Below are 18,377 nucleotides of genomic sequence, written 5' to 3'. Positions count from 1 at the left end.
CTCATGGTCCAAGATGCATGGGGAAGAAAGAAAGCAATGCCCTGAGTCTTCAGCTCCAGTAAAGGAAGCTTCTGCCACCCCGCTCTGGCTCCCACACAAAGGAAAGAGTTAAGAGGTTAGGCAGTTTAAAAAAAAGACAGAGGGAGAGAGACGCATGTCCACTACCAGGTAATTTAGTCTTTAAAAACAAGCAAGAAGCTTCCAGGCACGGTCCTGCCTTAAGTCAGGAAGGAAGGGGAGGTGAGCACCAAGTCTCCTCTCCAGCTTTAATTCTGTGAGTCCTAAGTGGTAGCATATCTACCAGCCTGTCCTGTGTCAGGGCATCGGAATGGAGGCAATAATAGCTTGCTATTTTCAACATGAAAACAGCTGGGATCTTGGAAAGCCATATTGTCCATCCTCCTGCCTCCAAACACGACTGCACCTGTTTGGAAAGCCTTCCCACTCTCCTCCCGAGGTCTATACCTGTCTCCTTCTATCTACGATCCTGTGCTTCCTTCTATCCGGCTTATGTCTCTCATGCTGCAGCAGAGGCAGCCCATTTCCTCTCTTCACAACCATGTGGAGATGGAGAGCAGCCGGACCCTGATCCTCTGGAGAGTAACTTTCCAGATTCCCAATGTAGTGGAAATGCCAGGGTCTGCAGGAATTTCCTTTTCTGTGTGAAAATGAATGGGTTCCTCTCAGGGCTGCTCCAAGGGGCTTCCACCTGAGTTGTGCTAACTTCAAAAGCTCCCCATGTTTCTGTTCCAGAGGCCAGAGGACAACAGGGCCTCCTGCCGCCGCTGCTGCCCGCAGTTCTGTGGCCGGTGCCACCCGCCCCACCCTCGGCCGCCTGGGGAAGGGCCTGTGCACACGTGCTGGTGGCGTAGTGCCCACATTTGCACAGATGTGTATGTTGGCTCATGTTTGGGAGTGGGCATGGGCTCAAAACGCACTGTGCTTTATGCATTGGAAAGCAAAACAAGCATGATGGGATGTAGCACTGGGCTACAGCCTCATATCCCCAGTATTCGTTTGTAGTAAATATTTATGACCACATTGGTTGCAGCAAGTCCTGAAAAAGGAGCTTTTAATGGAAACACAGATACTTACCGTTGGGCTAATTATGGGCATCTGCTGACCTTTCCAATCTGTGCTTTACCTTCATTTTTAAACACTTAGCAGTGATTCTTCCCTTTCTTTTTTAAAAATGTGCCCAGCCCACAGCTGATTTCTATATGCAGCTGCATTCTGCCACAGACCACTCTTTTTCTTTTAGCAACTTTGTCAAGATTGATTTGAGATCAGTCTGATTGCAGGTATCAGGTAAGGACAGGATATTAGCAAGGACCAGGAGCCTTGTCGTGGGGGAGGGAGAGAGTTCAGGAGCAAGACGGCATGTTAGTCAAAATGAGGGAAGACAGAGAGGCCTATGGGATGGGCTCGGAACATCTTTGTTCACGCTGACCCAACTGAAGGCTGGTCCCCCAGTTTTCATCCCAGACTCCGTGCAGGGGCTCAGAAAGAGGGAGGCTTCCTGGGGAGAATGGCAGGGTGTTTTAATTGCCATGTCCCCCAGAGAAATAAAATCTCACAAACAACCCCCCATAAATCACACCGTGATAGCTACTGGGCTTGTCCAACGCTAAACACAAGTGGATGCCTCTTTTAAGTTGAGTTTTAAGTTGTAGGCGGGACAATCACCCTTTAGCAAACATCTGTAGTTCATCTTATCGTTTGAAGAAATATATGAGTTTCACTGTCCTTTTTTTTTTCTCCTTTTTTTTTTCCCCTTAAAGCCTTTTGCAGCTTCTGCTCCTTGATTTGTTTGAAGGCCCATCTGCTATGTATAAAATCGGGAGTGGAAGGGGGAGTGCGGGGTGCTGTGCAGAAGCAGCAATCGGGAGATGTAACAGCCTGGGAGAAAAGGCAAATGTTGCGGACGTGTCTTTCCACTCCCCTCCCCGAACCCAGCCCTGAATGGGTGTTGAACTTGGAACTCCACGTTGACGTGGCTGGAAGTTGTTCTGGTTTTGTCTGCCGCTCAATATTCTCATCGCAGCCCCCTCCCCAAAAGGAGGGTCCTAGCATTGGTGAGGCTGTGATCTTTCAGAACCTTGGAATACGCATTGGAATTCGCCTCTGAAGCTCCCCCAGAGATGGATAAACAATAGCAGCCCCAGCAGAGAAGGCCCAGGGGCGGGAGCGTATGTCATGGCAAGAAGTTACCACAGGGTGGTAGAAGTTGAGCAGTTGCCTGTGCTCACACGGGCAGCCTTCCCTGAGAAGCAGTGGGAGGCAAACAACGGCAGCCAGGGCCTCTCCTGCCCAAACAGAGTATCCAAGCTGAAGGTGCACGGAGGCGCCAGAGGTTTCTATATTTGACCCTGGAAATAATCGCCCAGCCCTCAACCTCGCCCGGCTGGTTTCTGCGGCCGTAATGTGGCCTACATTTGCTCAAAGTCCGGGGAGTACCCCTTGCCTTGCCAGGAAATTAATGTAAAGGACGTGTTTGCCATCAAAGCAGAGCTAAAACAGTGATGACAACGGAGATTTTATTGTAACACCAGCTTTCCCTGCCCCCTGGAAGATTTCAGATTTTGCCCTCCTTATCATGTTGTCTCAAAGAGGTTCTGATCAACCCCAAAGGTTCCGATGGCCAGTTGCAATTTTCTATCTAGTCCACCAGGTTCAAAACCAGCTTCGTAAACGTGACTGATCAAAAGCATTTCTTATCATCATTATTATCAGCAGTGCTCGTTTTATGACAATAGCTTACAGAAAAGTTGCCTGATATTCTACCTCTGTCCTTTGTGCAGTTCCTTCTAATTTTATTTCTCCAGAAGTTCTCTGGCAAGTAGCCCCGTAAATATTTCAAGCTGTCCATCAAGCCACGGGTTTTTAAGGCACATTTGAGCCTGTGCCCCTGAAAAGATGAATTAAAATATCAGTTTTGTTTTAGTTTTTTGTGGACGCTCCCTTCTCTGGCTAACTTCTCAGAGGCCCATCTTTATAGGGCACCCCAGCCCCGTCTGACTTGACCATGTGGTTTGCCCATAGCAAGAATGCAGCGAGAGTTCTCACTGTCCCCCTTCACACAGAAATGGCTTTCACTTACCTCCCCCCCCACCTGACCCCATCTTCTGTCCCAACAAGGTTGGGGGAAAACCCAAAGCAAGTAAGCATGGAGATTCCTTTTAGCAGCATCACAAATTTATCCAAATGTCAAACCCACGAATTTATGGGACAGAGATTTTTACCCCGAAGGGGATAGGAAAAAAAAAAAAAAAGATGTTCTTGTCAATCACCTCCTACAAGCTGAGAAAATAAACTTGCTTGCAGTTGTTAGCTGCTTGGTGGAGGATTGCAGAAAAGTTGCTTCCAGGCGTTGGATCAGCGGTAAAAGCGGCAGGGGCTACAGTAAGTTCTCTCCCTGCCAGAGCCTCGTTCTCTCCGGAGCTGCCTGTGAAACACGCATTGTTCTGCGATCACGGTCATGATTTGTTGGTGCGCTTTTATGTCGAGGTGCTAGCATCTGCTGAGGTCTGCAGTGCTACCTCTTTGACATTTCCAGATGTTGTGAAGATAAAATACCTCCTGCTTGAGGAACTGTGCAACCAGCAGCCCCAAAAGTGTCCTGAATACAGTTTTAAAAAGCATTTGTCTTGAAATAATTTCACCATCTCCCTTGTCTATTTATCAGCCCTGTCAGATGTTCTTGGGGGCCCCCTCGCACTCCTTTAAGGAGCTCATATGGACATCAAGATATTTTAACCATTGAGGTTTCAAGCCGTCACCCTGCTTCTTTCTCCACCTAGTCCCACCCATTGAACCTGCCTCCTAATATGTTGATATCTTTTTACATCAGGCCCTTCACCACCAACAGGGCTTGGAGTCACTCAAGATTCATTGGTGAGGCCAATGCTAAGGGTCAATAATAGGGGAGGTATAAGGGTTATGGGTTTTTTCTTTTGGAATAATGAAAATGTTCTCAAATTAATTGGGTTGATGAATGCACAACTCTGATTATATTGAAAGCCATTGATTGTGCACTTTGGATGGACTGTATGGTGTGTGAATATATCTCAATAAAACTGCTTTTTTTTTAAAAAAAAAAAGACAATTTTAACCAAAAAAATTGGCGAGGAGGAGGGCAACCAAAGGCCCCTGGCCCGACTCCACTTCTCCCTCAGACCTTATAACTCACTACTGTCGGCCTCTTAAAATAGGAATAAGTACTTGACCCTTACCAGGACTTCGCGGTGGTGTCTGAGCTTGAGTTTCTGCAAGTGAAAACCTACAAGTAATGTTATTCTTGGGAATTTCCCTGCACTCTCAGGGAAGAGTCAAGAATGGTGCTAAATTGTAAATCACTCACCTCTGGAATGGATTTGTGCTGGAACCAACCTGCCTGAGCATTCCTCCCTTGCTTGACCATGGTAAAGAGATTATGGGATGTAAAATTCGGCTAACATAGCTTGTTCCTATTTCCTACTTTCCTGGTTGTCTGTCTCGCCATGAAAGGTTGAGACCTAGGAGGGGCAGCTCTCCATGCCGTGGAGTCCCCCCCAGTCCAAGGCAATGCTTCCCCCCAGATGCTGTCCATGCAGGGCGATGGTGTGGGGGTCACACCAAGGGAACCCTGTCCCGTCAGACAGACGGACATGCACTGGGCCACTGGGGGGTTTCAACTGGTCCTTCTCACAAAGCACAAAAACAGAAGGCAGCGAACACCTAAACCTGCCTGTGGTGGTCTGAGCTCGTAAATCCCGGTTCGCACGTTCACCATTTCACACGATTGAAATCAGCCTTCCCGGAGCCCCGCTGTCACTGCTAGCTGAGTCCTAAAACTGCAGCAACGTCTTAGCAGATCTGGCTGCTCTGTTGGGGATTCTTCCTGAAATCCTCCAACCCATGGAGAGGATGGTCCCTCGAACTGCCGTCTCTTGAGATTTACATCTTGTGTTCCAAATATCAAATTAAATAAAAAAAAGACTTCCCTATTGCTTCCTGCCTGTTTGCCTACATATGTCCACCAGCCTGCTGGAAGTGGAGTGGGGGCGTGGGGGGAACTGGTAAACGCACATTGTCAGCATCGCTGTCTTCAAATCACTGGGTGCCCTTTTGCTTTCTGGAATGCAAATTTACAGCACGTGGAAGATCCAGGCTTGGTTCCCTGAGCAGATGGGCTGCAGAAGCTGGGCTGCAGGCGAAAGGCCGGGGTGCCACGGCAGAGGGACCCATCCCCCACCCATGTGTGCCCAACAGGGGGGCGAGGGCTGCCGGGATGGTCAGACAGGAACGTGAGCAAAGACATCTGCAAATTAACAAACCCCAGCCTCTGGGGCCGTGTCATGCATTCGTCTTGCCGAATAAGGTAGAACCGGAAAGTAATTTTGATTAGTGTTTGCCCAAGTTATTTATCATAGGAAATTATGCAACTGTACTGGAGGCTGGGATTTCTAACTAGCTCTTCCTGGTTGCCTCCTTGGAATTTCACAGCAGGAGGGAGATGCATCAGGTGGCAAACTCCCCTTTGCTAGACTACGTCCTGAGAGGCAATGTACCAGGGGCCCTAAAAGAAGATATTTTAAAATCACAAGTTCAAGAAAACAAACCAGCAAGAAGGGTCTGTCTTCCACTTTATCCTCCTACTGAAGAAGTGAGCAGCAAAATTTCCCTTCTAATGGGGAACAAATACACCACCCAGACCTAACTTAGAGGAATTTCTTCTTGGGCAAGATATGAAAATAAATATTTGAGTTGAAAGATTTACTAAGGGTGATAGAATCTTTATTAAGACTTATTTTCCACAAAAGGAAATGGCTCTGGATTAAAGATGGGTATTCTCTAAATGTGACCTTTCTAAACATTTCTGCATAAACATCCTGATACTTGCCCTTGCATTTTCCCCAAACAATTCATTTTTTCTTTCTCTATTTGTGTTGTCACCTATACACCCCTTCCCCTGGCATCTGAGGCAACAGTATTTGCAGCCTGGTGAATTTGCTGGGACCGTAGAGAGGAGAAGGAAATGCTCAGAAGGGCAGTTTGAAGCAGGGAATGGGTTTTTCACGCAGGACATGTCAGGCCAGCAAATCGCAGCCATCTTTGCCTGTTTTATCTGCTCATCTTTATTAGAAAAGGGGTGTGCAAATTTTCTAGTACATTTTCTTGAAATACTTAAGAGATTATCTTTTTCCCTCTTCAGAGCTTTCTCTTCTTCTCCTTCAGTGGGTCCTGTGGGTGGGTCTGAGGCACAGTGGGAGATGACCAGAGAGCTAGCCTGCCGGGGCACAGTGAGAATAGAGAGCTCCATGCAGCTCATGTAGGTGAAATACTTTCAGGTAAGCAAGGGGGAACCTCACCTTTTATTATTTCACAATCCCCATTGGCTGCCTAAAGAGAAGCTGTGAGTCCAGATTTCCAGAATGCCTGTGCAGACAGGGGCTAATCAGAGGACTCTAACCTTGGACATCTGAGCAAAACCTGAAAAATTCAATCTGCAAGCTGCATGGTCTCCCAATATCTCCTAATAATTCTTCCTCTCTTTGAAAACACCTGAATTGCTCACCATTTGCATAGAGATGTTTGCTATCACTCAGATGAAAGTCCAGTTTTTCTCCACATGGATAATGATTTGATATATTAAAACAGTCTTCTGAAAAAGAATCCTCCTTTATCCACAGAAACCCTGGACATCTTTATTGTCAGAGCAACGTGCGGGCCTTTGGAAACATCTGGAAGGCTACAGAGCCTGCTGTGCTTTTCCCCCAGATATGCGGTGTTGCAGATGCAGTGCCCAGCTACCTTGCAGAAAGAAGCAGCCTTAGAACTCATCCCAAACCTCTACCAATGTGAGAAAGGAGCTGAAGGCATTTCGCCTGTAGCCCCTCACCCACAGCAGGCAAGCAGTAGATCCTCAGCGAGGGAGTGTTTGTGGAAAATCAATGTTTGCAAACAGACCGCGACTTCCCAGGGACCGTGCTTGGGGCTTGACATGCCCTGTTTGGTGGGAGCTGAGCAGCTGCCTCCGAGTCTGGGGATTTCGCACTTGGTAGAGGAAATCCTCTAAGTATTTACAACCGTTTAACAACTGCCCATATCCTGAAGTTTTACCTCCCAAATTTCTCTTGCCTCTCGCCTCTTGGCCTCCAAACCACCAGCTCCCCTAACCCCTGCATGTGCTGATCTCCTGATTCCGCTCTAGCCCTGCAGGGGTTTCTTCTCTGAGAGCAGCCAGAACAATCTCTCTGCAACGCAGATCGCAGATCGGCTTAAAAACCTGCTAGGGCTTCCCCGGGATCGAGATCAAAAACCACGGAGCCTTTGCCTCATCCCAGTCACTCACCCCCTGACTCTTGGGTCCGACAATGCTGGCTTTCTTTCATTTGCTCAGGGCCTTTGCACATCCTGTTTCCTCTTCTTGGGGCTTTCTCCCTCCCTCCCCAGCCAACCCCCACCTTCACCCTGTGAGCTTTTGCTCCAAGGCCAAGTCCTCAGCGAGACCCTCCTTGAAAGCCTCTACCGATTTGGACCCCCCCCCCCCACACACACACATGTACACATCCCTACAGCAGCCCCGATGGTGCCCTTAAAATCACTGTCTCCACCTGTGACATCATTTGAATGTTGGGGGTTCCCTTGCTATACTATAAGCTCCCTGAGGAGGGGCAATGTCTGTTTTGCTCAATTTTGTATCCCCAGTGCCTAGAGAGTGCCTGGAGGACCTAGCCTACAGTAGGTGCTCAATAAAAATGTATTGAACAAAAGAATGACTGGCAAACTAACAGGGAGAAAGAAGGAGAGAAGGCAGGATAAAAGAGATAGGAGGGAGGGAAGGAAGAAGAGAGGGAGGGAGGGATAATAACAATTATCTCCAACAGAGTAAGAATTCCCCACCCTTTCTAAATCCCAAGTCCCTGAATCTCGTGTGTATCACTTCCCTTGCCCCATATGCTTTTAAATGAACCATGGATCCAATGTTGCAAAGACAAACAGAAAATGGGAAGAACGTCTGGTTCATCCATGGCCCCTGGCTCACTCATTCATTCCACAAACAAACATCTGTCAGGCCCTGTGTTCACTGCTGTGGGAACCCTGAAGGGGAGAGATGCACAGTAGAAGGGGGTGGTGGATCTCTGCTGGCTGCCTCACCATCAAACCTTGGGCAAGTCACCCGCCCGCTCTGCGCCTCAGTTTCCCCATCTGTTAAGTGAGGAGGTTGGACGATCCCTAATGACCCTGCTGAAGCTAATATTCTATAGCCCCAAAATGGATGATGATGACGGTGATGATGATAATATTATTATTATCTGGTGTTTCCCTATATTATCTCATTTGATTCTCAAGTTCTCTGTGAGATAGGGACAATTACTGATTGCTGTTTTATAATAAGGGAAACTGAGGCAAAAACTTGCCAATGGTCAACAAGCTGGGAAATGACAGAATTAGTATTTAAACAAACATTTCTCAGACCCCACTTTGCTCCATGACCCCAAATTTCACAGTGCCGTCTAGCAATCCCAGAGGTGGCCAGGAGCCTGGGAGCCCAGTTTCAGGTCCTGGTGAATGGTGTGAGGCACTTTTAGTCCTTGTATTTAAAGCAGGTGAGCGCTCTCACAGCTCCTCTGCACCCTGGGGTGAGCACCCTCCCTTGGTCATCAGGTGTCCTCTTCCTCAGACGTCTGACTGCCCCGGATGACTCAGAGGCCACAGTGAGAAGGACAGTATCAGCAGCACACCCTCTGCCGACCAGTAGTGGACACTGTCCAGGGCCTATTCCAAACCTTCACTGGCTCCCTTCTGCTTCAGTCTGAGGTCTGAAAATAGTGAACGGGGGCTCTTAGACCAGATATTACCTGCAAATAAATTTTGTTTAGCAGACACTTCTAAAATCTGGAAGATTTTAAAAATCAAGATATGTGACTTGGCTCAAAAAATCAGATCTGGCTATAGTAAGTTTACAATAGCACATGGGAACAATCAGTGGTAGCTGCCCCTTTAGACAGACGTGTTTGCTCTGCTTGGCCATAGGCCACACTAGCCCCTACTGTCTCACACTGACCCTTGTAGGCATTTGGGTTTGGCACCCCCGGATCTCAGAAACAAATCCAAAGGCTTTAGCCTGGCCTTGAATGAAGGGCCTTGAATGGCCCTTCACTATCCGGACCCCAACTTTCCTTCCCGGTCAACCTAAAGCCCCTGCTCTCCATGCTTCCCGAGCGGCCCCACCCTGCAAGGCTCACTTCAGTCATGCCTTCTCCCACAGACAATTACATCTGTCAGCTGCTGCATCATTCATTTTCCTTTTATTTGCATGTGGCTTAACTGCTAGAGTCTGAGAGAAAGGGGGGTTGTTTTAGTTTCCTGGGCTGCTCAAGCAAATACCATGCAACTGGTCAGGTTAAACAATGGGAATTTATTCACTCAGGGTTTAAGGCTGGGGAAAATCCCAAATCAAGGAGATGTTTTCTCCTGAAGACTGTGGCATTCTGGAGCTGGCTGCTGGTGACTTTGGTCCTGAGCTTGTCACATGGCGGCATCTCCTGGTCTCTCCCTTCTCTTCTGGTTCCATTGATGTCAGCTAATTGCTTCCAATGGCTTTTTCCCCCATGTCTGAATTCCATTCCACTTACAAAGGACTCCAGTAATAGGATTAAGTCCCATCCTGGTTGAGGTGGGTCACACCTTAACTGAAGTAACCTCATCCAAAGGTCCTAAGTATAGTGGGTTCACACCCACAGGAATGGATTGGGTTTAAGAACATGTATTTCTTGGGTACCTACAGCTTCAAATCACTATGGGGTGGAAACTCTGGCTTTTTCAGCTCTATGTACGGAAGGGGTATCAGAGAGAAGTACCTGTCACCTGATCCCTTGGTGTGATCCAAGGACCAGCTGCTTGGGCAGCCCCTGGGAGCTTATTATTAGGAAAAACAGGGCTCCACCCTGGGACCTAATGAATCCAAATTTGCATTTTGACAAGATCTCCCAGGTGAACTGTTCAAGTGTGAGGAGCCCTGGCCTAGTTGAGGAACTGCAAGTCAGGGTCAGGCCGGGCTGCAGGTCCTACTGCTCACCCCAAGGCCACCTCCCTATGTGTTCTCCAGGCCACTGGGCTTCCCCCTGCCACTGGGAAGGGCTCAGCAACAAAACCAGCAAGACGCCCCTCTCCAGTGAGGTGAGGATGAAGGGTGCAGGGTCCCAGAAGTGAAGGTGCAGCTACTTCTCACATGGCGAGCACCACCCCTGCCGGGAGCTCAGGTCAGCCTTCTGTCCCCAAGCCATCCTGACATCCCTGCTCCCCCACAGTGGGAAGGAGCTGAGTTAGACACGGGGCAGAGCAGGGGGGATGTCATGACACTGAATGGGGTCAACCTGGACAAGCAGGTCAAAACTGTGTCCCAGGGGCTTGAGCACCGAGAGGCACCCAGGGATACTGGGGGTGGGTGGGCGGAGGTGCTGGAGACGGTCTATCGCAAAGGGTTGTGTGTGTTGTGGAAAAGAAGTATCAAGGTAAGAGGGAGCATGGGAGGATGGTTGCAAGCACAGGGTCCTAATACTGCTATAGAAGAACAGTTTAACTCATTCATTCCATCCAATAACCGTTTATAAGCAAGAAGACTTTGTGTCTTCTTCAGGCGCCCTGTCCAGGTGTGGGAGACAGACAGAAAAGCAAGAACAAGGACAGGAGGCCAGGGAACACGTGTGTGCCTTGAGGTCGAGGGAGAGTTCTAAGGCGCTGAGCAGCTCCACAGAGCTGGAGGAACTTCGAGTGGGAGCATGGAGACCTGGGCTCTGTTCTAAGCAGGCTGTGCATTCCAACCCACCTAATTATCACTGCTGTTCTATCACTGACAGGGCTCCCAGGGTCCTGTCTGCTGGTGTTCACACCTGTTAGGGGTGGCCTGGCCCCAGTTGCCTTGCTCTGGGGGAAGTGAACTGCCAGCTGTGAGTCATCCTTTGGAGTGGCCCATGTGACGGGGACCCCATGTCTGCAGCCAACAGCCTCGCCAGTGAGCTTGCGGCAGACCCTCCCCAGGGGAGCCCGAGCTGACTGTAGCTTCCCCCCCTCATCCCACCCCCACTCCTTGACTTGCATCCTTGGGAGAGACTGGGGGTCAGAGGCACCCGTGCAAGCCATGCCCCTAAACCTGACCCACAATTACCGAAATTGGAAATGTTTGTCGTTTTAAGCCATTCAATCTTGGGGTAATTTTTAGCCCCAAATTCAATAGTATAGGCAGGAACTGCTCTTATCCCCATTTTATAGGTGATGAAACTGAGGCACAGGGAGGTAAATTAACTTGCCCCAGGATAGAGAGCAAGTAAGGGCCAGAGGCGGGATTTGAACCCTGGGAGTCCGGCTCACAGAGCCCATCCGATTAACCACTACTCAATGGGGATAGGAATGGTCACATTTTATTAAAATATCTGTTTGTATGCTTGTGTCTCCCACCAGGCAGGACTCTCCTTTTCAGGTCAGTGTGCCTGGCACCTGGTTGGCCCAAGACATAGTAAATGCTCAGCTAATGTTGGTGACATGAATCAGTGAGGTGAGAGTGGGCAGGGACCTGTCCCAGTGGCTGTGACTTTGCACCACCATTTCAGTGACTCCTTGCAGAGAAGAGGGGTATTGGGGATTGGATTATGTACCCCAGGAAAGCATATTCTCAATCTTAACCCATTCCTATGGACATGAACCCATTTGTAAAAAAAGTCTCTTGAAGATGTTACTTCAGTCAAGGTGTGGCCCCACTGAATCAGGTGGGACTTAATCTGGATCACTGGAGTCCAGAATGAAAGTCAGCTAAAGAGAAGCAATGAGGAGCAGCCAGAAGCTGGAAGTCAATGGAAATCAGAAGAGAAAGGAGAAGACATCGCCATGTGCATTGCCATGTGACGGAAAAGCCAATGACCAAGGACCGCCAGCAGCCAGTCCCAAAACGCCACAGTCTTTGGGGAGAAAGCATTGCCGTGATTTTGGACTTCTCCTGGCTTCAAAGCTGTAAGTTTAAGTCCCATTTTTTTAGCCAATCCATTGTATGATGTTTCTTTTAACAGCCAGGAAACCAATACTATGGGGGAAAGTGTCCCCCAAGTGTCCGTGTCCCAAACCCTCCTGCATGGAGAAGCAACCTTTTTTTTTTTTTTTGCTAAGACCTACACTATTCCCAGAAAACATGTTTGAGTTGGCCCAGAGTTCAGTGTCTTTGATAGGCTCTCCTAATCTTTTTCAGGTGCATCTCTCCTTTGGGAATCTTTACGTAGCTTCCAAAACAGCAAGTTGTCTCTTGTCCCCCAAAATATGTGATTTGTATCAGTTTATCTTAAGTAACCACTGAAAGATATGTTTATAAGTTTATGGCACTGCCTGTTAAACAGCATCTTTATTGTTGTGTGTACAGTTTCAGAGGTGGGTCTTTTTGATCACATATTTTTAAACATACAGCTAGGGAGAAAAAAATTTTTTTTTCATTTTTCTGGGTTAAAGCGGGATATCACATCTCCCAGCCATGCGGCTTTATCAAGAAGGGTGGGAAACCCCAGGGACCGGGCGGGGAGAGGGGAGGGGCCGGGGGATGGTGTAGCTGACCACAGTCTGCAGGGCGGGTTCCCCAGGGCCGGGGGCCAGGAGCTGTGCAGAGGCGGGAAGGCTGAGCCCATCATCGTGGTGGTTAAAAGTACATCATTAGTGTTAGTCTGCACCCTCACTCTGCCCCCGAGAGCTATAAAACTTGGTCTCTGGGCCTTGGTTTACTGACCTACAAAATGGAACACTACACAAGAAGAGGTTCTGCCTTTTGTGAGTTCTCTAAAAGCAGCACCTTTTCAACACCATTTAGGCAACATGAAAGGCTGTTGGAGGAACCAGCCTGGAAAGAAACCCCTGCATAGCAATGAAAAGGAAGTCAAAGGGGTCCCTCTTTCTGTGCTGGTCGCACCCACTTCCCAGCCATAGGGAGGGTTTGCCCTCCTCGGGTGGAACCTGCTAAGTCGAGAAGCCTTAGCTGGAAGCCTGCAGGATCCTTGACTCTGTGGGATGGGTGCAAGAAAGGAGGACTTGTCTTTGGGGGTGCTGAGTCCATGCCCTAAATGTCTTGCAATTCTGGGAGCACCTTCACATGCATCGTTTTAAATAATGAAGTAAAAGGAAATAAGTAAAAACAAAATGGGCCTGCTCTAAAAGATATGCAGTTCAATCACTGTTGTTCCTTAGTGCAGGAAACTCACTGAGGATCCTGGGACACACAAGGTTTGGGCCTCCTTGCCTGGAAAGCCAGGCTTCCCTTAAGGAAAAACCTGCTCATTTTTATAATTGATCACTGCTTTGGTTACTTTTTGCTTTGGCCACCAGGAAGCTCAAGGTGATCTCTAAAATCTAGACAGGATTAATCAGAGGTATTGCTGCATAAACTTTTCCCCTATTTCATCTTACAATCCTACCCTTATTTTCCCTTCACTCTAATTTCCTCATTTATTGGGATCTGAGGAATGGGAGAGGGAGTACAGTACTGACAAATATGCCCACACTGTTGGACCACATGCTGAACTGGCTTCAGCTGCAAGAAGAGAGAAGGAGGCTGGTGGATCCCAAAATCCATCACAGAAACTGTGGGAATCCCACGAGGAAACAGAAAGCAGTTGAGCCCTTGTGCGAGGGAAGAAAGATTGTTTCTAATGGAAGAGCTCCCTGGCGCCACTGATAGATGAGAGAAAATGGGAAATACCAATAAAATGTAATAAATAAAATGAGAAGGACTCTGTGGAAGAAAGGAGTTCACCATGAATTGCCATGAATTGCTCAACCCAATTCTGTGTACCTGAGCTCCAAATAACAAAGTAAACAACTTCGCGCACACACAATAAAAGACGGAATCATGCTGAACTATAAAGCATTTTATGCATCAGTTGTTATTATTATGTATTTCCTCTTAGTTGATCCTTACTTGAAATCTTGTAGCATAAGCAGAACATGGGAATCATTATTTCCATTTTACTGCTAAGAAAATTGAGACCTAGAATGTTTCCATTGAAGAGGCTTTTTAAATTATGGAGGATTCAGGCTTGACAAACTGACCTGGAATGCAGGGGAGTGAAGTCTGAACAGATCTGTTTCCCAGGAAAGAACAAGAGGAAAGCTCTTGAGAGTCAGAAGTCTGCCTCTTGGGACCAAGGGCCCCATGCTTATAACATGGCTGTAAGAGTTTCCCTGAGTTTTTTTCTTGCTTCTATCAGTTGAAAGAGGCTAAACAGCTATAACAAGCAAACCCTAGACATACATATAATGGCTCAAACACAACAGAAGTTTATGTCTCACTCATGTAACATTCCAGTACTGGGCTCCCCATTGGGCAGCTTCACTGCACAAGGTCATTCAGGGATCCAGGATGACAGAGGCTTTGCCGTCTTTGACATGTGGTTTCCAAGGCTACCCTAGTCTTCACCATTCCAGTCCATGGGAAAGGAACAAGAGCATGAAAGGTTTGCTGGGCCAGGCAGAGACGGCCATGTCACTTCTGCTCACATTCCAGTGGGGACAACTTAGTTACTTGGCTCAACCCAGCTACAATGGGGATAGGAAACAAATGGTGCAGCTGGAGGCCAGCCAGCCATCTCCCCAGATGAAGTAAAGCTCCTGTTGGAAGATGAGGCAGAAACCAGGATGCTAGAGAAACAGTGACCAACTCTTCAGCCACTCTAGAGGATGATGAAATTCAAGAGGTGGATTGGATGGTGGCTTCTGGGAAGTAAAAAAAAAAACAAGGCAAATCGAGGGTTATAGGAAGAAGGGAAGGGTCCCATAGGGTTTAGTCTTTAGGAAACCCAAAGCCCCAATATTTCATCCAAAAGTTTTAAGAAAACTTGCACCCAACTCTTCCCCACTCTCTCCTTGACTTTGTGGTGGGCCTGCTTGCTTACATCCTGTTTCTTCTAATCATACTCTCTCACCTTGTTTCTCCTGCAGTTGTCATCAAGTGAGGGACTCTCACCAGGTGTGGAAGAGTTCCCATGGAGCTCGCTGGCACTAACTACCACTCCCAGCCACGGGCCTGGACAGAATCAGCCTGTTTCCAGCCATGGGCAAAATCAGGATAGCATGGCCAGAATTGAAATGCCAAAGGACCCCCAAGAGATTCACCAGCAAAGAGTGTTGGTTGATTTGCCTGCTTGTTTGCTTGAATCTTTGGTTTCCTGGGAAAGGGTCTAAAGCATGGAGTTGGGAGTCAGATAGAACCGGATTCAAATCCTCCTACATGACCTTGAGCAAGTTACTCTCCCTATCTGAGCAACAGTTTCCTTCCCTGCAAAACAGAGATGAAAATCATCAACTTGCAGGGCCACTTGCTAATCACCCAGCCCAAAGACTAGCACATATTAGATGCTCAATAAACGTCAGTTGTCTTCTTTCTCCAACTTCCTTTAGATTTTTGGGATAAATGGAAGTAGATCCCACAAATGCCTTCTTACAGCAAGATATAGTCAAGGGTATACAATAAATCTGTAGTGACAACAAATCAGGTGTGGTAGCACATTTCACACTTTCACGTGCTATAAATGCACACATTTTGCTTCACACCTTTGCTGCACCTCCCTAGTCTTTTCCACCCACCCAAATTCCTTCCATTGTCCAAGGTCAAGTTCATGGCCAGCTCTTAAGTGACACCTGCCCAGATCTTCAAGAAGGATTTGATTCTCCCACCTTGATGGAAGCTCCCTGAGGGTCAGATCTTTGTCTTGGTCACTGCCATATCCCCAGCACATGGGAGTGCCTAGGACACACTTGCTGCTCAATTAGCATCTCTTAAATCAATTAATTAATTAAAACTTCCCCCCTTTGTCACCTACAACCCTATCATTCTACTAGCATTCTTTCATTCTCTCACTCCTTCAACAGATATGGTATACCTATTGTGCAAGGCTTTACGGGAAATGCCAAAATGGTCACAGAGACAGACCTGCCCTCTAGAAGCTTGCAGTCCAAGAAAGGATATTATGTATGCACTGTAAATAATAATAACAATAATGCCAGGGAGAGGTAATAATATTGCACAGGAATTGTGCAGAGAAGACTTTGCCTTCAGCTGTGGGGAGGGGATGGGGAGAACATTATCAGAAAAAGAAGTCTGATCTGCAAATCTCCTGCCACACATCTTGTTACTTATTTTCATGCCCGACTCCCCCACTGGCCTGCAACACACTGGAGGAGGGTCATCTCGTCTTCATCTTTGGGATCACCCAACCCTCACCCCACTTCCAGCACCTCGCATGGAAATGTGACTTGAATATAATGCATTTTAGAATGAGGTTATTGCTTGGAAGCACTTGCCCTGGCAGAACGTGTCTGAGTTGCAGGAGGAAATATATCTGAATGTCTCTGCCTTTGAGAAGGTGAGTGAATCGGGGAATGGTGCTAACTCAACGCAAGTCCTCATTTTCCCACTGAGTTAGTTTGAGGGTTTTTGCTCCAATTCTGTTCCCAGAGCAGGAGGCTGAATCTGGAGGCTTGTCATTTGATTCCTTCACGTATCATTTTCTAATTTGCAATAAAAATATAGACACTCTTGCTCTTTGCCTGGCTGGGAGCACATGCGTGGATGTATATGGAACCAGGTATGTGGAGTCTTGAGAGAACAGGTATTTATCCACAACCACTTGCCACTTGTCAGTGGCAAATCATTTTGCAAAATCTGGTCCCATTCCTATTTAACCATCCCTTGCCCATAATTCATCCTATGCTAATGGCTCCTAATGAAGACACAGGTCATCTGTTAAATAACATGCCACTGTGATAGGAAAAAAACTTCTTGACCTAAAAATTTTTTTTTCCTTGTCTCTGAAAATGTTAGCCTTACAGACTCAGAAGCACCATGTGAAGAAAAACCGATGATGAGGAGCCAGAAAATCTGGGCTACATCCCTAGTCCTGGTTTCCCACATCCACCCAACCTTCTAGTTCCAACTCAAATCCTACTTTATCCAGAACATTGTTCTGACTTCCCTGTCCCTCACCAATCCACCCTTTCTTGGAATTTTTATTGCGTTGATGACTTGTATCTAATGATTTACATAATGGGTTTAGAACTTGCTCAATAGACAGTTGACCTCAACCAATATGCACCATAATCATTATCATTATTACCACACAGTCCACCCCTGGATATATTCTGCCTTAAATCATGCTCTCAAAATGTCATGTGTGAACATCTTTTACTATCAAAAATCTTTAATAACAAGAGCTTAGCTCTCTTGGGTAGAGACCCAATGTTTAACATTTTTATTTTCAATTTTTATTTTTCAATTTTGAAACCACAAGAATGTGGTATGTGCATGTAAGTATCTATAAGTATAAGGAGAAAATATGGGGGGAAAATCTAAAACATTTAACATCATTGGGCTATATTACAAGATTAGATTGAACAAGGAAATACATTAAGCAGGATTCCTAAAAAGAAAAAAAAATGACTCAGACTCAAGATAAAGGAATAATAGAATGATAAAATATACACAACTAAGGGCAAAATAATTAAAGCAGAAGTTCATAGTGGACCACAAGTATGTAAGTCATTTATGTTGGGCTGCATTGTTGACTTGTGTGATTGCTTTTATGGGAAGGAGTTTCAAGGGAGTGGGGACAGAGGTCTATAGGGTATGTGATCTGGGATAAAACAGATCCACTATAACCAGAATTGCTTTGAATGATCACAATTCAAGAACAATGTGGGGAAAATAGAAAGGACTTAGAATACATTTGCAAACCAGACCTGTAAAGAAAGGTAAATCCAGAAGTGAATTTTTACTCATGAACCTGAAGAAAGGATAAAGGATGATGCTGTGACAATTTCATCTGTGGGCAGCAGGTAGAGCAGAGAGAGAATGGCAAGCAGCTGTTCTTTCACTCCACTGAGTTCTGGTATGTTAGAAAATAGACAATAAGAAGGATTTATGTTAAATGCCAGGATCAATTTCCTGACTATGAGGGTTGAACCTAAAATGCTCAAGTGGATGACCTACAGACATTAGGGATTCTTCCTTCTTTGACACTTTTTAAAAGGGAGAATGAATGAAAGAGACACTTCTCTGTTGAACAGCTTAGGAGAAGCCTGCCTTGAGACACAGGGATGCGATGATGACTTTTGAAACCTCATGTCCTCATATATATGTTGTTATATACACTTCGGGTGGGGGTGTGTGGCTATTCAAGGAACTACCACACAATTAGAAGATTACACTGTGCCTTCATGCATGTTTCTCCCTGAGATTGTTCTTGGGCTGCAAGCGAGCCTAGCATCACCAACAGCCGTCCCCACCAAAATAAGCATCTTAAGGAACAAACTTCAGATTGATCAAGCAACAGTCACTGCCATGGTGTTCTATAGCCATCCAGAAAGAT

This window comes from Choloepus didactylus, chromosome 9 (genome assembly GCF_015220235.1).
Source record: "Choloepus didactylus isolate mChoDid1 chromosome 9, mChoDid1.pri, whole genome shotgun sequence".
In the NCBI taxonomy this organism is placed as follows: domain Eukaryota; kingdom Metazoa; phylum Chordata; class Mammalia; order Pilosa; family Megalonychidae; genus Choloepus; species Choloepus didactylus.
The sequence above is the reverse complement of the archived record's forward strand: the minus strand, read 5'-3'. Positions refer to the sequence as shown.